The sequence below is a fragment of the Cupressus sempervirens genome, chromosome 11 (assembly GCF_028749045.1).
Source record: "Cupressus sempervirens isolate cs-2001-9-10 chromosome 11, ASM2874904v1, whole genome shotgun sequence".
NCBI classification, from domain to species: domain Eukaryota; kingdom Viridiplantae; phylum Streptophyta; class Pinopsida; order Cupressales; family Cupressaceae; genus Cupressus; species Cupressus sempervirens.
The window spans coordinates 611,633,695-611,642,976 of record NC_143128.1 but is presented as its reverse complement, the minus strand read 5'-3'; the positions used below and the strand labels follow the sequence as shown (position 1 = coordinate 611,642,976).

At 29.9% G+C, this 9,282-nt stretch overlaps 1 pseudogene across 1 annotated transcript; it reads left to right on the top strand.

Moving 5' to 3' along the window:
- The first annotated feature begins 864 nt into the window (after positions 1-864).
- On the top strand, positions 865-7,117 carry LOC149531170 (cysteine-rich receptor-like protein kinase 10; annotated as a pseudogene). Its single transcript, XR_016358657.1, has 7 exons — positions 865-1,718; positions 1,983-2,117; positions 2,309-2,448; positions 5,657-5,867; positions 5,958-6,185; positions 6,481-6,631; positions 6,703-7,117. The product of XR_016358657.1 is annotated as a cysteine-rich receptor-like protein kinase 10 (transcript).
- Positions 7,118-9,282: the final 2,165 nt, after the last annotated feature.

Here is a 9,282-nt window from a genome sequence, read left to right as displayed (position 1 = left end):
CGGTTCACTCTTATAGATATTGTAAGAGAAATGATTTAATACATGAACACATTTTAATAGTTTGCTACAAGAGTTTTTAATATAATGTTCATAATTATTAATTTAACATTTTTTTACAGTACTGTTCATGTCACATTAACTACACAAATATAAATGTCTCTTAATTATGACCAGTTCCCTTACATTTTCTCTATATACCTTGTATATACCTAAAATAAATTACCATTTCATATTAAAATTTTGAAAAGGGTGAAAATAAAGACCTCAATTACCACGTCCATGGAAATATCTCAAAATGAGAATTCTCAACTACAATTCATTAGTTGGAAAGTTGGAACGTTGTAAAGAAATTAATATTTTTGTTAATCCTAACCTGGAACCAAAGACATTAGATTTTGGCGTGGCAAGAATGCTTCCTACGGAGGGGACTCGCACTAACATAAAAGGGTGTTAGAAAGACTGTAGGAATGAAAGAGTGCTACCGTTAATTATTTTTCAATGTGACTTGTTTTACAAACTTGATTAAATCTGAGGCTACATTTCTTCCGCAACTCCTGTTGAACGGTTGCTAAACTATGAATGAAGACCTGTTTTACATCCGTCAGGTGTGATCACGGCATTTTTCAAGGTCATAATTTCAATATATATCCTTCATTACAGTGCAGGCATACTTCTTAACTAGACTACTTTTCAACGCCCCGCTTGCAGCTTTTCTCTATAGAGACATTTCAAAGCTTGACTAAAATAATTTTTTGTGGTCATAATTAATTTAGCTTTTCGAAATGTAGATAAGACACCTAATTTTTGCGTGGTTGAAAAGGCAAATGCATCTCCCCCATTCTTAAGAATTGAATGAATCAACGACTCATCGCATTCGCATTAAATTAAATAGCCCTGTTTGTGAAAGAATTGTTAAGGGGGAGACAAAATGCAGACCGCCTATAATGCGAAGTATCCAAAGTTGGTCTGTGTTGTTCTGTTATCATATATTTTTTGCAGTGCAGCGCAGAACTGCGGCAAGAATAACGCAAGCACTGAATTCCAGAATAATCTTGAAATAGTTCTTGATAATCTTGTGGACAATACATCATCATCAAATGGTTTCAATACCTCATCCTATGGCCAAAGTCCAGACACAGTTTATGGTCTCCTCCAATGTAGGGGAGACGCAACTGCGGAAGAATGCCTGAGCTGTTCACAAGAAGCAAACAGCTCCATGCTCAGTGCTTGTAAAAATGTACGCAGCGATAGATCTATGCTAGAAAAATGCTTCGTACGCTATGAGAACTATTCCTTCATCGGAGAACTAGATACCAATACACAAGTTGTTTATAATACAGCGAAGGTTACAGATGAGCCTGAGGAGTTCAAGGCAGCCGTTAAGGAGATTTTCAGCAATCTATCTGAAAATGCTATCCAATCCCCAACACGATACTCTTCTGGATCAAAACCCACCACTACATTTTATACGATAAACGGCCTGCTGCAGTGTTGGATGGATTTAACTTCTGTTGACGACTGCAATACATGCTTGAAATACGCAATTCGTCAGCTGTTGGATGCGACGTTCAGCGCCGATGGACCTTTTCAGGGAGGAGTTGGCTGGTGCGGAAGTTGCATTGCTCGTTTCGAAACGTATTCCTTCTTTCATCCCGCCCCTCCACCGCCACCGTCTCCCGTTCAACCGCTTTCTCCACCACCGTCACCGCCGCCGACTAGTAATATGCTTCTCCATTATCTTACAAGTTAATTTCATTCTTTATCGCAATCTATCGAATTCTACAACAATGAAAGTGACTTTAATATTTAATTAGTAGAGAAGTGTTATGGCTGCTGTTTCTAGTGCACTTTTATTGTTTCTTGATAACCTTTAAATGACCAGTATCAAATGACCAGATTAGGGTTTAATATTGTGCTTTGTGAACTTAACGTTCCCTATATTTTCCTTGAGTACTGACCGCTCAGATTTATCTTCTGTGCAGAGAATTCATCAAATAATATCGGTATGGCCGTGGGTATTTCAGGCGGCTTGTTGGTCATGTTACTGTTATGCATCTTTGCAATCCAAAGAAAACTCAAGCCCGGCGCATTATGGAAGCCAGCCATCTTAAGGAAAGGTACATATGCAGGAATATTTAATTGAATTTTTTGAATACGTTTTTATAAACAATATTTCTCTTCGTTATCTTCAAATTGTTGTGACTAACATATCATTTCCATTTAGATGAAAATTTGTTATTTTCCCTTTCTTATATTGCATTTGGATCAGAGATATTTATTAAAAGTTGTTAGTTTTCTTCTTATCCAGGGAATCTAGATGGTGAACTAGATTCAGAGATTGGCGAGGAGCCTGAGATAATCTTTAATTTGGAAAATATCAAGACTGCAACTCTCAACATCCATGAAGATAACAAGCTTGGAGAGGGAGGCTTTGGTTCTGTATATAAGGTAAGATCATTATTTTAACAACAATAAAAATATGATAATCAAGAGTTGAACTGGTTTCTTTTTTTGGAAGTTTCAATTTTGGTAGTTGGTCTTTATTCATAAAACTAGAATTCTTGTGTAGGTCTGTTTTTAATTTGATTTTGATGACAAATTTCTATACAACTTCAGATTTTTCCAAAGAAAAAAAAAAAAAGAATAAATTAATAGTTAAGTTACATAATTCAAATATTTTATTTTTATTGTGTATTGATTTGGCTTTGAGAGATCTGTAAACTGTTCTCCACATTATAAAATAGATAAAAAATGAAATAAATAGAAATTTTATGTAACTGTAATATTTTATCTTTTATTCTAATCTGCATGCAGTTTTAGATTTTTCCCAAGTACAAATGTTTTTCATAGTTACCCTAATCTGAAATAATTTTATTGATTGTTTTGATTTTGAGAATACACATAGACTAAGTTTTAGATTTTTTCAAATAATTACAAATACTTTTTTGTACTGTCATTGTTTCAAATAAATTTGTTCAAATATTTTATTTTATTAAAATTCCTTCTAATTTTTATTAAGAATTTGTCTATAATCTAAAATTTTAACATATAAATATAAGTTATTATATCTACTCTTATTATTTCTATCTATTTGTTCAAATATTATCTGGGGTGTGCTATTCACAAACGTCAATAATGATCTAGTCCATGATTTTATTTTTTATTTGAGAAAAATGTCAGAAAAGTCAGTAGAAAATTATAATAAATATAACACAAGAGGCACATAGTCAATCAGAAAGAATAAAAAATAGACCTCAGAGAAACCACCCAACCTCAGTTAAAGTCTTTTGATTTTTATAGAGTCCATAGCTCTGAGTTTTAACATATAATAAAAAATTATTATGTGGACTCATTGTTTTCCATTTATTTGTAAAATTATTTATTCCAATCTGTATTAGCTACTCTCTAAGTATTAGAATATTCTCCATACGTTAAATAACTTTGACCAAATAAAGCTAGAACTTTATTTTATGTAGGCTTTTAAAAAATATAAATCACCTATGACAGGTATTTTCTAGAAGTTTCTTAAAGTTTGTAAGTATGTAAGCATTTAACCATTAGATCTATGCCTGATCATTGTGGATCATGAGTAGATGTGAGGTTTCCAATGCTTTTGTAAGACTAAATATATTATATATCTCTGTATTTATTTCTTTATCTGCACTCCATCCACCACCTATTGTTGGATGGTTCTATTTTTCAAACAAAATAAAAGTGAGGAAAGCAACTACAAAGATTAAATTAAATATAAAACAAAGAAAAAATAGTTAATTAGAAATAGAAGATAATGATAGAGACCACCCAAGCATCCTGGAAGAATAGAGCATAAATTCTAGTTATTCCAAATCCAAAGCCATAAGTTGTTATACAACTCTAAATCAGATGTTTTACAAAATTCATCCTCGAAAGATATACTCAGACATGTTACTTTTAATCAATTATAAAGAGAGATAAATGGTTTTGATTTTCTAGCCAATCATTTGGGAAATGGGAGGAACTTATACACTGATAATCCTTTTCTACGAGAGAGTTGGCGTATCTGTTGATTATTTAATAGGTTTTTTTTCTGTCAAAGATAGTCTCTACCGTTGTAATGTGATTTTGAGTTCCCTGGCCTGGTGTTCATCAGTAAGTAGAAATTTAGTTAGTATATTTGCTAACCTATTTTTTAGGGGCTACCCTTTAAAAATTATATTTGTTAACCCACTTTGGAGAAGATTTTACCTAGCTAATCTCATAAATTATTTTGTAGTTGAGAGCTTAGTATTTGATTGCTTTGCAAAACATAGTAAGTTTTTAAATAAATTTCCAATGTAATCTTTCAAAAGTGTACAAAAAGAGCTAGGGCATTAGTGAATTGAACAGTTATCCTTATTATGTTGTGTCACCCCTTTCACAGTAGAATTCATGCTCTGTTATATTAGATGTAATTATAAGGATTGTAGGGGCTGGATTATAACTTTGCCTAATAGATATCTAGAGATCAAAGTGGGTGGTTAGTTAAAGAACCATTTGTATTCACTTGAGCCACAATATCTTCAAACAATCTTTCTTCAATCCCCAATACATACATTTGAGGGAATCTAAGGCCCCTGAAACATCCCAAAATTACTGATCTAAATTAAATGAGGGGTAACCCAAATTTTTTGATCTAATACTCTTTCCCATACGTTAGCGTCTCCAACTTGTAATGAGTTCTCTAAGATACATCCACTCTCAATGAATCCTGTGTAAATACTGTCCATAACAGCTCAAATATTGTTGACAAGTTTCTGAGGAAGAATTTTTTACTTGAATCTTGTACGAATAATTGAGCAATCCAATGTGCTTTAAATTTGTTACCAAGGTTTTATCTTAGTCCTTAGTATGTCATTTAATAATTCCATTGTTAATATTGTTTGAGAGTAAACCCTTGGGGATAATCTCCAATTATATTTGGACAATATCATTGCTTCTCGAATAATTATTTATAGTTTTTTCAAACTTTCAGGTGGCAACCCATAAACTTTAGGCGAGTCATTATTTTTAACAGCTTGAATAGAAAAAGTTTCACAGAAGTTAATAGCAATATCATATTCTTGACTATCTCCCACAAGAGAATAACACACAATTGAATCTATATTATTTTGGATTGAACACATAAACAACTTTTTGATGTCATGATCAAAGATCAATTGATGTGGGTCTTTTCTTTTTCAAAGTGCAAAGCTTTGTGTGGGTACTTAGCATTTGTATTATTTTAAATGTTAATAAATGTAATTTTTTAGAATGTTTAAACATTATATTTAAAGATAAAATTGTTAAATATTCAAAGTTAATATACTTTTTAATTTAATTTTATGTTTGGTGTATGCTGTTTAAAGAAGACCAATTTATATGTACTAGTAGTCTTTAACTAGAAAAACTAAACATCATAAAATAACACTTTGATTCTTAGAATAAATTATTAAATAATCAGAAGTGACTTACTTTTTAGACTTAGTCTTTCCTCAAAACCATTGTCTTTAGCTTGAACATCATCATTTTATTCTCAGTGATCTTTTTCCTCCATTATAAGAAATTTTAAAGCATATTTTTCTCAACTAAGAGTTCTACGTTCCTTAAATGTTTACAGTGTGACAGAAGTTTAGTATTGAAGTGTTTTCTTTTATGTCAGGGCACCATGCCTAATGGAAAGAAAATAGCAATAAAGAGGCTATCCATACAATCATCGCAAGGGAAGAAGCAATTTTTAAATGAGGTTAAGTTGGTGGCAAAAATTCAACATCGTAATCTTGTGAATCTGCTTGGATATTGTGCAAAGGGAGTAGAATGTTTTCTTGTTTATGAGTTCTTTCCTAACAAGAGCCTTGACAAAATACTATTTTGTAAGTTGATTTCTGCTAAATATTAAACACTTATCATATAATATTTTTTTTTTTTAGTTAAGAGTCACTTATTATGGGTTATGGATATAGATCCTCAGTGGAGCTAAGAACTTGACTGGCCAAAGCATTTGAATATCATACTTGGTGTAGCACGTGGGCTTCTTTATTTACACCAAGATTCTCAATTGCAGATCATGATATCAAAGCGAGCAATATTTTGCTTGACAAAAATATGCAACCAAAGATTTCAAATTTCAGTCTAGCAAGGTTGTTTAATTTAGAGGAGACTCATGTCAATACAATGGTTGCAGGCACATTGTAAGAATTTAAATTTTTTTACTTCAACATAATAGTTTAGTTAAGTTTATCAAATTTTTATAAAAATATAATTGTTTTTGAGATCTATTGTATGACTATTCTTATCATCAAGATTATACTAAATATCTATAAAGAAGATCATTTTCCTTTTCTTAGAGCTAATGACATATTATAAAGTAAGATTTCAAAAATTGATACCAAAAACTGTCACACAATCAATCTTTAAAAAAAAAAATTATTAGTTTTTTTCTCCTTCAACAACATGTTAATTTGATAATTGTTCTCAATTATGCAGGGGCCATATGGCACCAGAGTATACTTTTAATCGTCAACTATCTGCCAAAGCTGATGTATAGAGTTTTGGTGTTGTAATTTTAGAAATCATTTGCGGAAGAAAGAACAATGATAGTAGATTATTTGTGGAATTTCAAATTCTCTTGGAATGGGTAAGGTAAACCTAAGTTAGGAAAATATAGTTTATTTTATATATGTGAATTCTTATGTGATTATTATGTAGGTATGGAGATATTACAAGGAAGGAAATATCATTGAAATAATTGATAAATCCATCTTAAATTGTTACCCCAATGAACAAATTGGTAGATGCATTCACATGGGCCTTTTATGTACACAAGTAGATCCAGTGCTTCGCCCACCAATGGTAAATGTATATGCAATGCTTTCCAATGCTTCTATCACCAACTTACCAAATCCTACAAAACTTTCTTATCTCAACATTACACAAGATAATGTTCCATGACATGCATCAACATCAACATCTGCAAGCACAACTTCATCTACTCTATCTACTGCTCATTTGGCTTACGCATCTATCAATGATACATCAATAACCGATTTGGGCCCAAGATAATTTCGTGACTTTTTGTAGTGTAATGATAATACTAAACTATGCGAGACAAATCCTTATGATACTGAATTTCAATAACTTTCCTATTATGGTGTCCATAAATCAAAAAATATTAAATTAAATTATATAGATTTTTATGTTTTTCATGAATATACACCTTTTCTCATGCCATTATTATCATTTCTTTTCGCTTATTATTTTATTTATTGAGAAAATAATAAAATATAATTTTTAATACTATCATTTATAATTAATTGATCATAATTAAAAAATCTTAATTTTTTAAATAATGAATATGATTACATTTTTTATTTCTATATAAATTTTTATAAAAAATTATTAATTTTTTAGAAAAGAAACGTGGAATATTTTGAAGTTTTTAATATTAATTGATATATTTTTCTAATTAGTTAATAATAAGTAGATTCTTTGTGTTACTTCCAACTACCTTTTATTTATAAGTATTTTAACAATTAATTGAGCAATATTTGTACTCTAAAAAAAAGTACAAGAAATTAAAATCTAAGTGTTTAGTCTTATAATTCAAGCAATTACAATTTGATTGTTTGTTATCTCACTGAATTTGATATGGGAAAAGGTGTTGGGATAATATGAATCACATTATTTTACCAGACTACTTGTAGAAATTGTCTTATGATTCTTAACACTTATGTTTTCGGTCATTTAATAGTATAATAGGCTCAACCATCATTAATTTTTCCACTTGCATAAATTAATTTCCATTCAATTCAGTACATGTATTAATGTTTACAATATAGGTGCTTCTAGATGGGTTTGATCACTTATATCCAACCCATCATTATATTTTCTATTATACAAATTGTACTTTGAACATCATAAATAATATAAAAGAAGTAGTAGTCATTATAGCTAACTTCTTCCTATACAAATCTTAAATGGTACATTTAATTTAATTTAAATTTTTTTATTTTTTTGTTTACAATTTGATTGCTTCTAATTATTGTTCTAACCTTTTAGTTCCTTGGAAACAAACAATTAAAAAGTTCGATAACCAATCATTAGAACATAACCCTTCCCTTATAAAAATTACTAATCAAGATAACTATAATTAGCACCCCATAATAAAACTAAAATCATCAAATCTATTGTACCTTATATTTGCTTTTATTGTGAAGGATTAACAATGTAAATAGAAATACTTTACAAATTTTAATAAGAATACAAGTGTGAAAATGATTTTGTTCCAAGATAAATTTTCTTAAATGTGACTATAACATTGTAAAACCAATTGATTTTGCATTCCATCTGGACGTTCATGGAAACAAACCTCCTCCAATCGTGTTCAAAAGAGAAAGTAGATTCAATCCCAATGGTAGCAATTATACTTTTTCTTACGCTCACATTGTCACATCTATTTAGATATCCATCAGCTATCAATGCTTTGTACTCTTTGTTTACATTACTCATTATATAGTTATGAAACTTTTCCAGATTAGGTTTATGTCGATATATATATTGAGCAAGACATATTAACTATTGTTGTTAACTTTGTATTGACTACTTTCACTAATTCATTTATGGTCAGTTCAATCACTTAATTGGAATGGTATACTGATTTGTTGGCATGCAATAGATGCTAACTATACTATTCAACTTTATTGTATTTACCTGTATATATATATATATATATATATATATATATATATATATATATATATATTGTTGGTTTACTCTCTATCGGCTCAAGTGATAATAAATATTAATTTTAATCTTTTTTTTTTTAAATAGAGAAGATCGAGCATTTTAACATCTAATTTTCATAATGACATCAAACTACACAGATCCATTCTATTAGCTTATCCGGCATCTCAAATAATAATTTCCCTCCACATAATTTCACACTAAAAATTATTTATTATACTGCTTGTTAATCGTTTGCACTATTTTTGAAATCAAAATCAATATCGATCTTACTTCATAAACATAAGGTCTCCCATTGACATCGTTAAAAACACACGGGCCCGCAAAATTTGAAGTATATATTACACATAATATGAATTGACACAGTCAACTCATATGCTACACCTCTATGAGAGGCATATTGTGCAGAATAATTAATGTCATTAAATAATTCAACTGTCCATTTTATAGTATTATTGAAGTCAAATGATTTTGTTAAATATTATGAGTTTATTTTTTTGTGCTATGGTAAAGGTGAAAGGAATGTGAATTATGTTTGGTATTTAG